General features: G+C 42.5%; 2 non-coding genes across 2 annotated transcripts; one reads left to right on the forward strand and one right to left on the reverse strand.

Annotated features, from left to right (window-relative positions):
• Window positions 1-4,939: 4,939 nt before the first annotated feature.
• On the reverse strand, window positions 4,940-5,046 carry LOC120252648. The gene has a single exon (XR_005534105.1). It is a non-coding gene; the product is annotated as a small nucleolar RNA R71 (small nucleolar RNA).
• Window positions 5,047-13,349: 8,303 nt separating this feature from the next.
• Window positions 13,350-13,456, forward strand: LOC120252638. The gene has a single exon (XR_005534095.1). It is a non-coding gene; the product is annotated as a small nucleolar RNA R71 (small nucleolar RNA).
• Window positions 13,457-15,653: the final 2,197 nt, after the last annotated feature.

Here is a 15,653-nt window from a genome sequence, read left to right on the forward strand (position 1 = left end):
CTGAATCTATGTTCATTTTCCATCATCGAGTTGTATTCATTGCTTTATCTTTCATATACACTCGATTTATTTTGTTATTGTTGAGTTTCACTAAACTCCCTCATGTATGCATGCAGATTGTCTTGTCTTCTTGGGAATTGAGACTTAGTCATAGGCACGGCCAAGGTGCTGAGGCACTTGGCCGTGTGAGCCTCTCAACCCATCGGAACACTATACTCCCATGGAATTAGCTTCATCAAAAGCAATACTAGGAGTCAGGGGAGTATTGTTTTGATTGCTTCTCCCACATTTGCTTTTGAATGATATACATTTTGAGTGAGCATGCATGTGTACATTGAGGACAATGTACAACTTAAGTGTGGGGGGGAGTTTCATAGTGCACACATCTTTTCTATTGTTCTTGATTGTTATATGCTCACATAGCCAATGGCGTTCACCTTAGTTACAAGGATTGTATTTTTGAGTTTAGTAGAATTTTTTAACATTGAATATTTTTCATGCTCTAGTTTTTGCTTGAATTTTTAAGGAATTTTTGCCAGATTTACACTTACTGCACTACTCACTTTTTAAACTCTGTTGGAAACTCAAGTTTGATGTTAAAGGGACTAGTTATAGTTGTTTCTTGTGTTAAAAAAAAAAAGAACAAAATAGTTTTATTGTTTATTTGTACTTGTTGGTTGGAAAGAGATACCACCTATGAAGTATGAAACTACTCTCATAAGTCGGATACTAGCTATGCCCTAATGAGAGAAAGAGCTATCTCATAGGATGAGTGAAAGCTACCACTCCGGTAGAAAGAGATACCACCTCGAAAGTGTGAAAGCCACCTTAGCGGCCGCTTTGGAAAGGGCTACCTTAGAGGATGTGTGAAGCTACTACCATCTTTGAAATTGTTGTCACTTGTGTAGATAAATAAGTCCCTTATACTTAGTGCTTTGAGGAGTATACCTTGGGTTGACTTTAGTGAATCCACACACTTTCACGATTTCGGGTTTGTTGTCCTTTTTTATTCAAGTTTTTAACTAGAGTTTCGATTTTTCATATTTAGTGTTGAAATTTCCCTCACTTGTAGAATGCTCTCTTTGTATACTTTGGTGAACCTAAGGCCAAGCACTTCCAATATTTTCTTCATTGATGCACATAACGTTTTAATTTTTTCTTGAGGACAAGAAAAAGCTTAAGTGTGGGGGAGTTTGATAAGTGCTTGTGCGATATGGATGCGAAGTGTTCATTCCTTATGTTGAGCTTTACTTTTCTCAGGTTTTTACACTAATATATGTGTTTTTATGTTACTTTTATGCAGGTAGGGTTGTGAGGCCAAGTCTGAAGGAAAGAAGCCAATGTGGATTACAATGCACCGATTTTGGAGGAAATCTTGCTAAGGTTTAAACGCGAATACATAGGTCGATGTGTGATAAGCGTCTAAATGTAGATGTTTTCATGTATATATCATATTCACTTTGCATGTATTTTGTGAGGTTTGATGCCCGTTTTGCGCTTAATTGTCTATTATTTGCTTTGTAGGGCACAAGGAAGACATAGAGAACAAGAAGATATCATTTGGGCGAAAAGAGAGGAAAACAGGAATTTCATACGTCCCTCATACGACCCAGTATGGGGGCCGTATACACTGTAGCAGCAGATTGATTTGAAGTGTCTGTCCAGATTTCCATACTACCCAGTATGGGGGCCGTATGCACCCCGTATGGATCGCAAATCTAGGGTTTTTGGGTGCTATATGACCCCCATATGACCCGTATGCTTCGGGGGGTATAAATACCAACTTTTAGGGCAGAAAAGGGGACTTTTTGGCTGGCCATTTTCTTGGCCGACTTTGGGAGAGCACTTGGGAGAATTTTGGGCAACCTTGGGGAGGAGAAGAAGGGCAAGGAAGCTAGAAGATCATCCAAGCCCAAGGTCCAAGACTCTCAAGGCAAGAAAGCAACATCATTCAAGGGGAGATTTACCACGATTTGAAGGAAAGAGACCCGCGGCTACAGGAAGCGTCATTTGAAACTCCTTTGGCGGGGAAAGCGTCATTCGGCACATTCTTCACCTCCTCCTTCACCATTTCATCTAGGGAGTGTCATTTATAGTTTTGTTTCATGTTTTATTTGTTTGTATTGCTTGTTGTGGGATGATGACACACTGATAGGTGTCTAAATGTACGTATTTGAGTGTAAGTATTTGTTACCTCTAGCATGTATTTTCATTAGAATTGATGCCTGTTTTGTGCTTAATCGTGTGTTAATCGTGTGTTATTTTCATTAGCAAAGTACTGTAGCTGGGGATACTGCAGCATAGACATTGTAACAGATTGCTGTTGCTGTCACTATAGCACCTGCGGAGTTTCAAGTCAGGATTTGGATCATGGCATACGGCCTCATTGCTTCCCGGTATAGAGCTCGGGATGATCACTGTAGCTATAATAGAAGATATTTACTTGATGGAGTTTGCCTACCACAAATAGTGTCAATGTTGAGCTCCATGGTGAGTGGTATGGCACTCAGGATGGAGGCCATAGGGAGTGGTATAGCACTTGGTATAGCACTCAGGACGGGGGCTATAGGGAGTGGTATAGCACTCGGGATGGAGGCCATCAAGGTAGTATGATGAGTGGTATATAGAGGGATTTTTGGAGAAAGATAGAGCGAGACTTCTTCTTGGCCTCTTGGGCCGCCGCCACCACACATCTTTGAGGCCTTCCGGCCATCTTCCGGCGATGAGCCTTGTGGGAAACGAGCGCACATCATCACCAAGAGGGAGAGGAGAATAGGAGAAGGAGTTGGAGTGAAGTTTTAAGCCACCATTGCATCACCATTCAAGGCTTCATCGATCCAAGGAGATCAAGACCGTAGAGGGAGTTTTCTTGCTTCTTTATTGTCTTTCTTTTCCTTGTATGTTGTATAAGTATCCCTTGTCATGAGGGATTAACTTATTGTTGTGTTTGGATTTGGATGAACCATAGGGCTAATCTTGTGTATGAACTTGGAATGTTATTCTTAATTGAGTTTGATGGTTGTTTGAGATTTAATCTTTCATGCTTTCATATCTAGAATTACATGTATGTAGAGATCCGTAATTCTACTATGAGTTGTATGCGTAGATGTGACCTACTCACGTATACTAGATCTAGGAGAGATTAAAAGGGGATACTTGTACCTACACGCCGAGAAATTGGGTGTTGGTAGCCCTCCATTCCTAGGCTTAAGCCGAAGGATAGTAGGTTTACTCCTATTAGAGATTTCCTAGAACTTAATGCGATCATAGGTTTGTTAATCCGGAAGAAATTACGATTGACATTTATATGGGATCAGGGTTTAGTCACTGAGAGATTGGGGCAAATCTACTCACGAGATCTCTAGGTCTCAATTATCATCAATGCATCTTTAACTCATCCTAGTTCGGGACTTAATGACAACCCTAGGTGGATTCCTTGTCAAAACACTACCTTCTCATGCTTGATACTCCCTTGTTTATTTACATCTGTGTGCTAGTTACCCGGCAATAGATTAGTTAGTTTATTTTATTTTATTTCATTTGTTATTCATACCAAGAATTGTAGGCTAGATAATAGATGAAGAGTGAGTAATAATACTTCCTTGGCCCCGTGGAATACTACGACCCCTTTGTCACTCACAGGGTATTACTTGTTAATTCCATGCTTGGGTAATTTTGAGATTTAATCCACTGTTTTCATGCTAAGTGCTACACTATTGAGAAATCCGTAGCTCTTTTATGAGTGATGCATGTAGATGTGACTTGCTCGCATGTATTAGATCATGAATTGATTAGAAGGGGATACTTGTATCATCAGTAGGTTTTGGTAGCCCTCCATGTAGGTTTAATCTGAAGAAGAGTAGGTTTAATCCTAAGTGAGATTTCCTCGTACTCAATGCAATCGTAGGAATGTAGATTTGGAAGAAATTCCTATCTATGTTCATATGGGATTAGGGTTCAATCGCCGAGAAATTGGGGTTGTTCTTATCTTGGAATCTCATGGTCCATTTTACCCTTGCATCTTTAGATCATCATCCATGTTGCATGATAACCCCTCAAGGGGATCATCATCCATAGTCCTTTGCATCTCATTGATTTTCTTGCTTGCTTATTGCTTGTTCTCTCTAATTTGGTCATAATCTCCTTTTAGCTTTAATTACATTTAGTAGAGTAAAAATCCATCACTTGAGATCTTAGGCTAGATAATAGCTCGAGAAGGAGTAATAGGAGATCCTTAGCCCCGTGGAATACGATCCTCGCGTCTTCACGCGAGGTATTACTTGGCGATCATGCACACTTGTGGGGAAGCAATCAAGTTTTTGGCGCCGTTGCCGGGGATCTTAAGGAATTCTAGGAAACTTTTAGATTATTACTCTAGCCATTTCATTTTTTACTCATTTCTTATCGTTATTTTTCTTTTCCTTTGATCTTAACTTTCTATCATCTCTCTTGGTTTTGCAAGGTACTATGCATGACACGCTCAAATCCATCGATATTGATTACACCGGATAGTGAAATTGAAAGAACTTTGCATCGGAGATTGAGAGAAGTTGGTGAAGGTTCGGGTACACAAAACATTGAAATTGAGGATAGAGAGTCTTCAATTCACGGGAGATGAGTTTAGTGTTCAAGCACCGACCGTGGCATCCAACAACTTTGAAATTAAAGCGAGTACAATTGGCATGGTCCAGAACTCGGTTCAATTCAATGGTCTAGCAAATGAAGATGCACATGACCACCTGTCCCGGTTCCTCCAAATTTGCTCTACATTCAAGATTAATGGGGTGTCCGATGATGCGATCCGTTTGAGACTATTCCCATTCAGTTTGAGAGATGGAGCTTATCGTTGGCTTACATCATTGTCTCCGGGGTCTATTAAAACATGGAGGATATGGTTGAGAAGTTCCTTGGGAGATATTTTCGGCCAAGCAAAGCGGCGAAGTTGAGGCAAGAAATTTCAGCCTTTAAACAAGGGGAGTCCGAAACATTGTTTGAAGCCTATGAGAGATTCAAGGATCTCTTTAGAAGGTGCCCCCACCATGGTTTTGCCTCGTGGATGCGAGTATAAATAATTTATAATGGGCTGAATTATGCTACTCGCCAACTCATTGATGCCGCAGCGGGTGGTTCCCTTAGCAACAAGTATCCCAATGAGGCCGAGCAATTACTTGAGTCTATGGCAAGCAATGAATCACATTGGGCCTCAAGAGGATCTACACAAAAGACTGCTGGGCTTTACGAAGTTAGTAGCAATGATGCCTTGGCCGCAAAGGTTGATGTGTTGACTCGGAAGCTTGATCTTCTCATGGGCAGTAGTTCGAGGTCAGAATCAGTGATGAATTGTAGCACCTGTGGTGGTGGGCATGATGCAGCCCAATGTCCAATTGCTAGCTCCTCAGTTGCGTCCATTGAGAATGTTCACTATATTGGAGGGCAACGATGTCAAGGGAACCTGTATAGCTCAACTTACAATCCAGGGTGGAAGAACCACCCAAATTTTTCATGGAACCAAGGCCAACAGCAACAAAGGGGTGCACCACCTCAAGGATCTCAATTCCAACAACCGGCCTTGGAGAGGAAGTTTTCTACTAAAGAGGTCCTTGCCAAGTTCATGCTTAGTACTAATGACAGGTTCAATAGTCTAACCAATAGCATGGATGCACAATTTGGCAAGGTGAATGCTCAGCTCACTCAACACGCCGAACAGTTCATTGAGATAGGTTCTATTTTGAGAAACCTCCAAGCTTCAGTGAAGTCACTTGAGCATCGAGTAGGGAAACTCGCAAAGGCAAATTCTGAACGTCCCCTAGGGTGTCTTCCAAATAACACGGAAGAAAATCCAAGGGAGCACTTAAAGGCCATTGCTCTACGAAGCGGGAGGCAAGTGGAGACAAGGGTCGAAGTTGACCCAAGTGTCAAGAAAAGTGGGGTAGCCTCCGGGGAAGACCCCAAGCTAGTTGAAGGAAGTAGTGAAGACAAGAATCAAGGAAAATATAACAAGGCCCAACAACAAACACAGTCAGAATCATCCAAATACAAGCCTCCAATGCCCTATCCAATAAGATTAAAGCATGACAAGGAGGATATTCATTTCAGAAAATTCGTCAACATCTTCAAACAACTTCACTTGAACATCCCGATAGTTGAAGCGTTGACTCAAATGCCAAAATATGCCAAGTTCTTAAAGGAGCTCCTCACAAACAAGAGAAAGTTGGAGGAAGAGGGCACGGTTGCGCTTATGGGGAATTGCTCGGCCATTCTAGAAAAGAAGCTCCCACAAAAGTTGAAAGATCCGGGAAGCTTCATTATCCCGTGCATGCTTGAAGGTGGAATCCAAGAAAATGCTCTAGCGGATTCGGGGGCTAGCATAAACGTCATGCCCTACACCATGTATTTGAAACTTGGCTTGGATGAGTTGAGGCCCACGAGGATGACCTTACAATTGGCGGATCGTTCAACAAGAAAACCTCGTGGTCTTGTCGAAGACGTAATTGTCCGAGTGGACAAATTTGTTTTTCCCGTGGATTTTGTCATCATGGACATAGATGAAGATGTGGAGATACCACTGATTCTTGGCCGACCATTCCTCAACACCTCGGGTGCCTTCATTGACTTGAAAGAAGGAAAGGTAACGTTAAGAGTCGGAGAAGAGGAAGTGGTGTACACTTTGCCGGCCACCATGAAACATTCTTTAGATCATGATGACACACTTTACTTTGTTAATGAAACTGATAGATTGATTTCTGATTGTGTGCAGGAGGTGCTCTCTATAAATCCCTTGGATGAATACCTGGGAGAGTTGGAGAATGAAGAACAAGGAGAGCCTCATCAACATCCTCAAATTCATAATTTGAAGCAACCAAAAGAGAGGGTGTCCTGCACTAATACTAAGGAAAAAGAAAAAAAAGAGTCATTTGTCAAGAAGATGTGGAGGGAGATTCATGGGAGAAAGAAGAAAGGTAACAAGCTTCATCACCCCACTTCTCATGGGGGAAAGGTAAATTTTTCACCCCTCTCTACTCATGAACAATTTGAGGTCTTTTCAATGTTATCACTGAATTTACCGGGACGAAACAATGCTATAAAGGAAACCATGGGTGGCATCAAACTCTTTGAAACCCCATGAGGTAAGGAATGAGGTACGTCAGGCTCGTGACGTTAAACAAGCGCTTCTTGGGAGGCAACCGAAGTGCTCAGGGGTGTTTGCTTGCATTTTTCGTATTTTAGTTCCTAGTTCATTTCAATTCTCATATTTCTTAATCTTGTTTTACTTTTGAATAAGTTCATGCTCACACACTTGGCGTAGTGCTCTCATCATTTTAATTGTGGTATGGTTGTGCAACATCTTGAGAAACTCATATTTAGGTGTTAATTCATGCACTAGATCGTCGTTTTATTCAATTCACTCATTTTTGGAGGAGTCATCGAGCTTGCTATATCATTTTTTCATCATTTGGGGGCAGGTTTTCGAAGTTTTAATTGATTCTAATGGGTATACGACCTTACTTGGGCCGTATGGTGGCCGTCTGAGACGAACACAGAGTCTCTGTGCCGTCGCAGACGGCCCCCCATACGACCCCATACGGGGCCGTCTGCGATAGGAGAACCCTCGGCCGAGAGGGCCTTTTGGCCCATACGGCCCCCATACGGCCCCGTATGGGGGCCGTATGGGGTCGGGCCCCCCCCATTTAATCTCTCTCTCTCTCTTTCTTCCATTCTCTTCTTTTCTCTCTTTTTCCACCGATTTTCTCTCTTCATTCTCACTCAATTCTTGACCAAATATCTTCATTTTTCTTCCTAAATCCTCTCCTCATCCATTTGAGAAGTCGAACTAGTGGTTTTCCCGAGTTTAAATCTTTTTTTTCAAGATTTCATCAGTATGCTTTTTCTATGCCCTAGTTTTATCTTTCTCATTTCTTGGGCATTCTTGGAGATTTTGTGTGGGATTTCTTTAGCATTTTTCTTGGTTTGAATGATGTGAATGTCATGGATGAATTTTCCTTCAAATTTATGTAAAAAGTTTTTGATGCTTTGAATTAAGGAGAGACTCTTGCTGTATGAATAGTGACCATACGGCCCCTATACGGCCGTATGACCTTAAAACTTCGATTTTTCTTGTGTTTCCTCTATCTCTAGCATTTTCTTTTGCTTTGATTTGTATCCCTATGAGCTTGTACAAAGTTTATCTTCATTGTAGGGATGCTTAACACAAAACGGCTCGCCTCCAAGTGCCCAAGGACCACCGGGCCCTCCTCTACACCCGATGAGCCCGTCTTCAAGTTATCCCATCATCGAGAGAGATATGATCGACTGAAAACAAAACCATTTGGAACATTGTGCTACCTTGAGTGGGTACTTGTGGAGAGCCTTGGGATTGCAAGTCAAGTAAGGGAATGGCTATCAAAGAATTGTTGGGACAAGCTTTTTGCCATAAACAAGCCGATCTTTCGTCAATTAACCTTGGAGGTTTTGAGTACATTTGAGGCACAACAAGATGGAGATTCCGTGTGGAATAGGAAAATTATCACTATCCGTTTTCAAGCTTTTGGACGGAAGCGTAGTATGCACCACTTGGATTTTGCCAAGTACTTGGGGATTTATGATGATGAGTTTATCAACTCCATGCCCGGTAAACATCTTAAGCTTGATCTCCCAATTGGAGTGAGTCGAAGCAACTATTGGGTGACTTTGGCGGGTAATGATCAAACACGAAAGGCCTCGCGCATGATTGACCCCTCACACAGATTCATTCATGCTTTGATTGCTCTATCCATTTGGGGCCGGACCGATAGCAAGGGGGTTGTCACTCAAGCCGATATTTATGCGATGTATGGCATCTTCGAGCGACGCCCTACTCACCTTGGCCACCTTGTCGCCGAAGCATTTCTTCACCAGGGCTCGTATGCACGATTGGGAGCTATATTTATTGGGCCCTATGTGACTAGATTGATCCGTGGCATGGGTTTACTTGAGCAAACGCGAGACATTACCGTTGTAGGAGGTACAGTACCCCTCGGACCAACCCACATACGGGCGATTGGCTTGGTGATCGCACGTGGCAGACCCACACGCCACCAGGCCACTGGTGAGTCTAGTCAGCGACAGACTGAGCACACAAAGTTAGACCCTGAGGGCGCACCTGCTCCTACCCCCGGCGATACATCTTTACCTAACTTCGACATGAGACTGAGAGGGATAGAGGGCGAGGTTCAGGCTGTGCGTCAGGAGTAACGTGAGATTTGTGGCCAGCTTCACCAGATCATTGAGGGACAGCGCCGGCTCAAGGCAGATCTTCACCGTTTCATCACCTCCTACTGTGGTTCATCCTCGCACACTGTAGCCACTTCTTCTACCACCATGCCACCACCACCAGCACCAGATTGTGATGAGTAGCAGCTTATTGGGGCTTGGACAAATATTGTTTACTTTTGCTTGCTCTGTTTTGTATTTTGTTAAGTTGGCATGGTTCTACCCTACCGACTTGTATTGTCAAACTTTAGTTTATTTTCATCTTTGTGTTTTTGTTGACTACTCTCTAGTTTTCCCCTTTTGCTTGTATTTTTAAATTCTTTGTGGAATGATGATGTCCCCTTTTTACCTCGCAGGGCATTAAGGGAATTTGGTGGGCTTTCCGGGTTTTAATGGAGGTCGGACAAGACATGTCTTGCTCACCACACATTTTCTCACGTCCTACCTCAAGACTAGCACAAGTTGACCCTTGGAGTTCGTTTTCACCCTCCTTTATTATTTGCATTGCTTTATCTTGCATAATTTTCATGATTAGTGTACATTGAGGGCAATGTACAACACTAAGTGTGGGGATGGGTGTATTTCATGTATTAGGATCATTTGCTACATGCTAGTGTTACCTATGATGGCTTTGTTCATTCTTGTAAGATTCTTTTATCTTGGACTAATGATTGATGTGAGTTACTTGTTTCTATGCTTTATTGAATCCTGTTTTACCCCTAGTATTGTCATGTGCACTGAATTTTTTGTCGATGCCCTGGGAATAGTCAATGTGACTACTCTCTAACTCTCTTGTATGCGTAACACACTACTTTGAGTACTTGGCCTTAGAACACTAAGTTCTTTCCTTTAATGGACTCTTAAGAACTTCTAAGTCTTGTTGAGCTAATCCTAGTTTTGTGTCATGTAGAGTACTCTGAAGATGTGATCTAGGATGAACGTAAAAATAAAAAAAAAAAAAAAATAAAATGAATGAAAAAGAAAAGAAAAAAAATGCGTCTATGTCAGTATTCCTCGCTTCTGAAGCATGAATGCGTCTATGTAGACTGTAATCGCGTAGTTGGGTGGCTCTTATGCCTAACCATCATGTGCACCCTCCAGAAAGATTTCAAAATGATTTTCTTGCAGTCTACGTTAGTCGGACTCGAAAAAAAAAATAAAAATGAAATGAAGGATGAAATGAAAATAAAACCTAGTGATCTTTTTGAGTACCTACCAAAGGTTTTGAGTAGAAAGTGGACTTAGTTTCAAGGTATAGAATTAGAAGGATCTTATTTGGCCATTGAAGTAGCACTTAGTATTTTAAGACTTAGTATTGTTTGTAAGTGGAGTGATTAGCATCTAGAGCTGTACTGATTGAAGTGCTTAGGCTAGACCAGATCAGTGCATATGAGATATAAGATTCACTTACACGGCATAGACATATAAGGGGTGAGACATGATATTTTTATTATGCTTATTGACTATGACTCAACATCTATGTATCATTGTCCATTCCTTTTGGAATCTTATATTTACTTGATGCCAGAGGTAATGCATTTAGCCACTTCTCAGTCTCTTTGTTTTTCATGAGTTGTTAGCTTGGGGACAAGCAACGCTTAAGTGTGGGGATATTTGATAAGTGTCTAAATGTAGATGTTGTCATGTATATATCGTATTCACTTTACATGTATTTTGTGAGGTTTGTTGCCCGTTTTGCACTTAATCGTCTATTATTTGCTTTGTAGGGCATAAGGAAGCCATAGAGAACAAGAAGATATCATTTGGGCGACAAGAGAAGAAAACAAGAATTTCATACTACCCCCATACTACCCAGTATGGGGGCCGCATGCATTGTAGCAGTAGATTGATTTGAAGTGTCTGCCCAGATTTCCATACTACCAAGTATAGGGGGCCGTATGCAGCCCGTATGGATCACGAATCTAGGGTTTTTGGGTGCCATACGACCCCCATACGACCCCCATATGACCCGTATGCCTCGGGGGGTATAAATGCCAACTTTTAGGGAGAAAAGGGGACTGTTTGGCTGGCCCTTTTCTTGGCCGACTTTGGGAGAGCACTTGGGAGTTTTTAGGCGACCTTGGGGAGGAGAAGAAGGGCAAGGAAGCTAGAAGATCATCCAAGCCCAAGGTCCAAGACTCTCAAGGCAAGAAAGCAACATCATTCAAGTGGAGATTTACCACGATTTGAAGGAAGGAGACCCGCGGCTAGAGGAAGCATCATTTGACACTCCTTTGGCGGGAAAAGCGTCATTCAGCATATTCTTCACCTTCTCCTTCACCATTTCATCTAGGGAGTGTCATTTATGCTTTTGGTTCATGTTTTGTTTATTTGTATTGCTTGTTGTGGGATGATGACACACTAGACAACCAAGGCCACCGGGTGTTGGTGAACCTTGGGGGGTTTTATCATGTATGTTGGATGATAACTTGTTAATTCCATGCTTGGGTAATTTTGAGATTTAATCCACTGTTTTCATGCTAAGTGCTACACTAAGGAGAAATCCGTAGCTCTTTTATGAGAAATCCACTGTTCATAGCTTGCTGAGAAAACAGGAGTTCAGAGGATCCACACGGGCGTGTGGAAATTATCCACGTCCGTGTGGAAATTCCCCACGGGCGCTTGAAGCATCCACGCCCGTGTAGTCGCCCGATTCCAGCCCTATTTAAAAGCCGAATCAGCCCTGATTTTAGTATTCTTTTCTCCATCTTTTCCCCAACTTGAGAGAGGGCTTCGGCTAGGGTTTCGAGGGGTATTGGCCAAGGTTTTGGAGAGGTTCTATGGCTCTGACATCGTCAGTCCTTAGGATGAAGGTTGGTAGGGAAGCTTCCGTCGAGGCGTATCCTATACCGGACGAGGGAATCCTTGGACGACGAGTAGAGGACTTTCCATAAGACCATCGACACGACTATCGAGGGGGTTTCTTTATGGATTCATTGCTTTTACATTCTATTTCTTTGATTGTACTTAGCTCCATGGAGAGCTAAACCCCTAGTGGGTACTCGGGTATTGCGAACACTAGGATGTATTTGTTTCTTTGAACCTCTTTATTATGCTTTCAATAAATTGATGTTTATTGTGAGTTCCAACCTTGAATGCTTTATTGTATGAACATTTCCCCTAGAGTGACACTAGGGTTGAGAGTTCTTGTTGGTAACCTTGTGAGTGAGTGACACACCACGAGCGTTAGACAAAGCTAGGTTGGAGAGGGTTGAGAGGGTGAGTCGAGAGGTACATGAGCGTCCCCTTTCCCCTCCGGCGTGATAGATTCTACCTCCGTTCCTTGAGTTCTTTGCGGCCATAATAGAGTGAATGGTCTAAGGGATGAACTTCCGCCGGGGCTTAGTTGCGCGTGCAACGCAGTGAAGCGTTGAGGTGATCTTAGTATCTAGGGCTCAATTGTGGTTAGGGACTTTCCACCTGGACCAAAGGGTTAGGTCTATAATTAGGAAGAGATTTATCACTTGGAATCCCTAGAGCTCATTGCAACTCTATGCGAGTGCGGGTGTTGAGATTGTTCGATTTGTCCTCCGGGACATGTATAGAGTTAGGCATAGTTGACCTTAGATTTGGGACTATGTAATTAAGGATTTCCACGACTCACCATTGCATTGATTAGGAAGCATAATAGAGGGCTCTTGCACTTGAAACAATTATCCTAGGCGGAGCATTATCCGGGTACCCCATCTTTATCGATTGCCTTACCCCCCTTCTTTACCTTTGATCTCTTACTTGTTGCTTTTACTGTTGAGAATTGAATCATTATTACACTCATCATCATTGATCTTTTACGTAGCTAAGAATCGAATTAAGTATTTTTATTCCCTACCCCCTGTGGATTCAATACCCGCTCACCCGGGATTATTACTTCGACAAACCCGTGCACTTGCGGGATATACGCAAGGGGACCTTGTCAGGCCCCTTTTTGTGGTGCACCTCTTGAGGCCCAATGAGACTCATTGCTTGCCATTGATTCAAGGAGTTGCTCGGCCTCATCGGGGTACTTGTTACTAAGAGGTCCACCCGCTGCGGCATCAATTAAGTGACGAGTTGCATAATTCAACCAACTGTAGATGATCTGAACCCGCATCCAAGAAGCAAAGCCATGATGGGGGCATCTTCGAAGAAGGTCCTTGAATCTCTCATAAGCTTCAAATAGTGTCTCTGACTCTCCTTGTTTGAATGGCGAAATTTCTTGCCTTAGCTTCACCGTTTTGCTAGGAGGAAAATACCTTCCCAAAAATTTCTCCACCATATCTTTCCATTTTTTGATCGACCCCGGCGATAAGGATGTGAGCCACCGATATGCTCCATCTCTCAAACTAAAAGGAAATAATCGTAGCCGGATCGCATCGTCGACCACCCCGCTTTATCTTAAAGGTAGAACAAATTTGAAGGAAACGGGAAAGATGATCATGGGCATCTTCATTTGCAAGGCCATTAAATTGACTGAATTTTTGGACCATGCCGATGGTGCATGCCTTGATCTCAAAAATTATTTGTGGCGATGGATGGCGCTTGCACACTTAATTCTTCACCGTGAATTGTGGCCTTTCATATTCGGATAAAAGTACGCCTTTCTTCGGCCATGATTACGGATTCCGTGTCCTCAATTTCAATGTTTCTTTTCACTAATGCTTTCGCCCACTTCTCTAAGTCTTCGATGCAAGGTTCTCTCAATTTCACTGTCTTGTGCAACTAAATTTGATCGATTTGCTCATGTCATGCACAGTACCTTGCAAAGTCAAGAAAGATAAAGAAAGTTAAGCTCAAGAAAAAAAATAAGACAAATGAAAGGAAGAAATAAAAGAAAAGAAAAAATGGTTAGAGCAATACGCTAGAAGTTTCCTAGAATTCCTTAATGTCCCCGGCAACGGCGCCAAAAACTTGATTGATTACCCGCAAGTGTACGGGGTCGCCATGTAATACCTTGAGCAAAAACCCAAGGATCATATTCCACGGGGTTAAGGAGCTCCTATTACTACTCCATCACTCACTTTCTAACATTACAATTCAAGCATGGTATACTAATCTAATACAAGCAAGATTGTAAATAAAACACAAGTGTAACAACTCCAAGTCAAGAAAGAAAATCACAAGAGAAATGATGATAAGAATAGGCCTAGGGATGAAGATTCCCAAGAGGGGTCATCAAGATATAAGGATGCATGAAAATACATGGCACGGGTGATTTAGACCGACGGACCTCAACAATAGTTCAACCCCAATTTCTTGGCGGCTAAACCCTAATCCCGTACAAATGATGACAAGGATCTCTCCTTAGTCATATTCCTACGATTGCATTAAGTGAATGGAGATCACGCAACAAGGACACACTTAACCTAAGGTTATCCTCATGGTTCGGAGGGGCTACCTACACCCAATTTCTTGGTATGTTGGTCAACAAATACCCCTATTAGCTCATTAACGATCTAGTACACGTGAGTAGGTCACGTCTACATGTACAACTCAAACAAGAACTAAGGATTTCTCCACATAATAGATCTAGGCATGAAACACAATGAGCCAAATCATAAATCACACCAAATGTATATCAAATATAAATGTAGCATCCAAAATACAAGATGAACCCCCCCCAAGGTTCACCTACATCCGGCGCCCTTGGGGGTCTAGTGTGCCATCATACAAATAAGTATCTCAAACACAACAAAAGCAAGAAGTAAATGCATAAATGACACTCCCTAGTCCGAATGATGAAGAGGAGAGAGAATGCAGGCTGAATGATGCTTCTTCTAGCCCTAGAGATGCCGAATGCTTCTCCTCCTTTGATGATGAGGCTTCCCCTTTAAGTTCAAGCTCTTGATCTTCCCAAGCTTCAAGCCAAACTCTCCCAAAGAATGGTGTCTTCTTTTCTCTCCTTCCTCCAAGTGATGGCTGCCAAAAAAAAACTTCAAAAGTCTACCCTAGAGTCTCCAAGAAGTCCAGCAAAAAAGTCCCCAATCTTTCTAAAAAATCCCACTATATACCACTCATCATACCCCCTTGACGGCCTCCATCCCGAGTGCTATACCACTCCCTATGGCCCCATCCTGAGTGCTATACCACTCCCTATGGCCTCCATCCTGAGTGCTATGCCACTCGCTATGGACTCCATCCTGAGTGCCATACCACTCGCTATGGAGCTCAACATTGACACTATTTGGTGTAGGCAAACTCTATACCGGGCAGCATTGAGGCCGTATGCCATGATCCAAATCCTGACATGAAACTCTCCATGTGCTACAGTGACAACTACAGTAATCTTGCTGCAGCGTCGATGCTATAGTGAATACCCTATAGTACCGCGCCCTGGTTTTCTTCTCTTTTTCACCTGAATCATATCCTTGTGTCATCCATGGTGTTCCCGTGACCTACAAAGCAAATAACACATGATTAAGCACAAA

Source organism: Dioscorea cayenensis, chromosome 21, assembly GCF_009730915.1.
Source record: "Dioscorea cayenensis subsp. rotundata cultivar TDr96_F1 chromosome 21, TDr96_F1_v2_PseudoChromosome.rev07_lg8_w22 25.fasta, whole genome shotgun sequence".
NCBI lineage: Eukaryota > Viridiplantae > Streptophyta > Magnoliopsida > Dioscoreales > Dioscoreaceae > Dioscorea > Dioscorea cayenensis.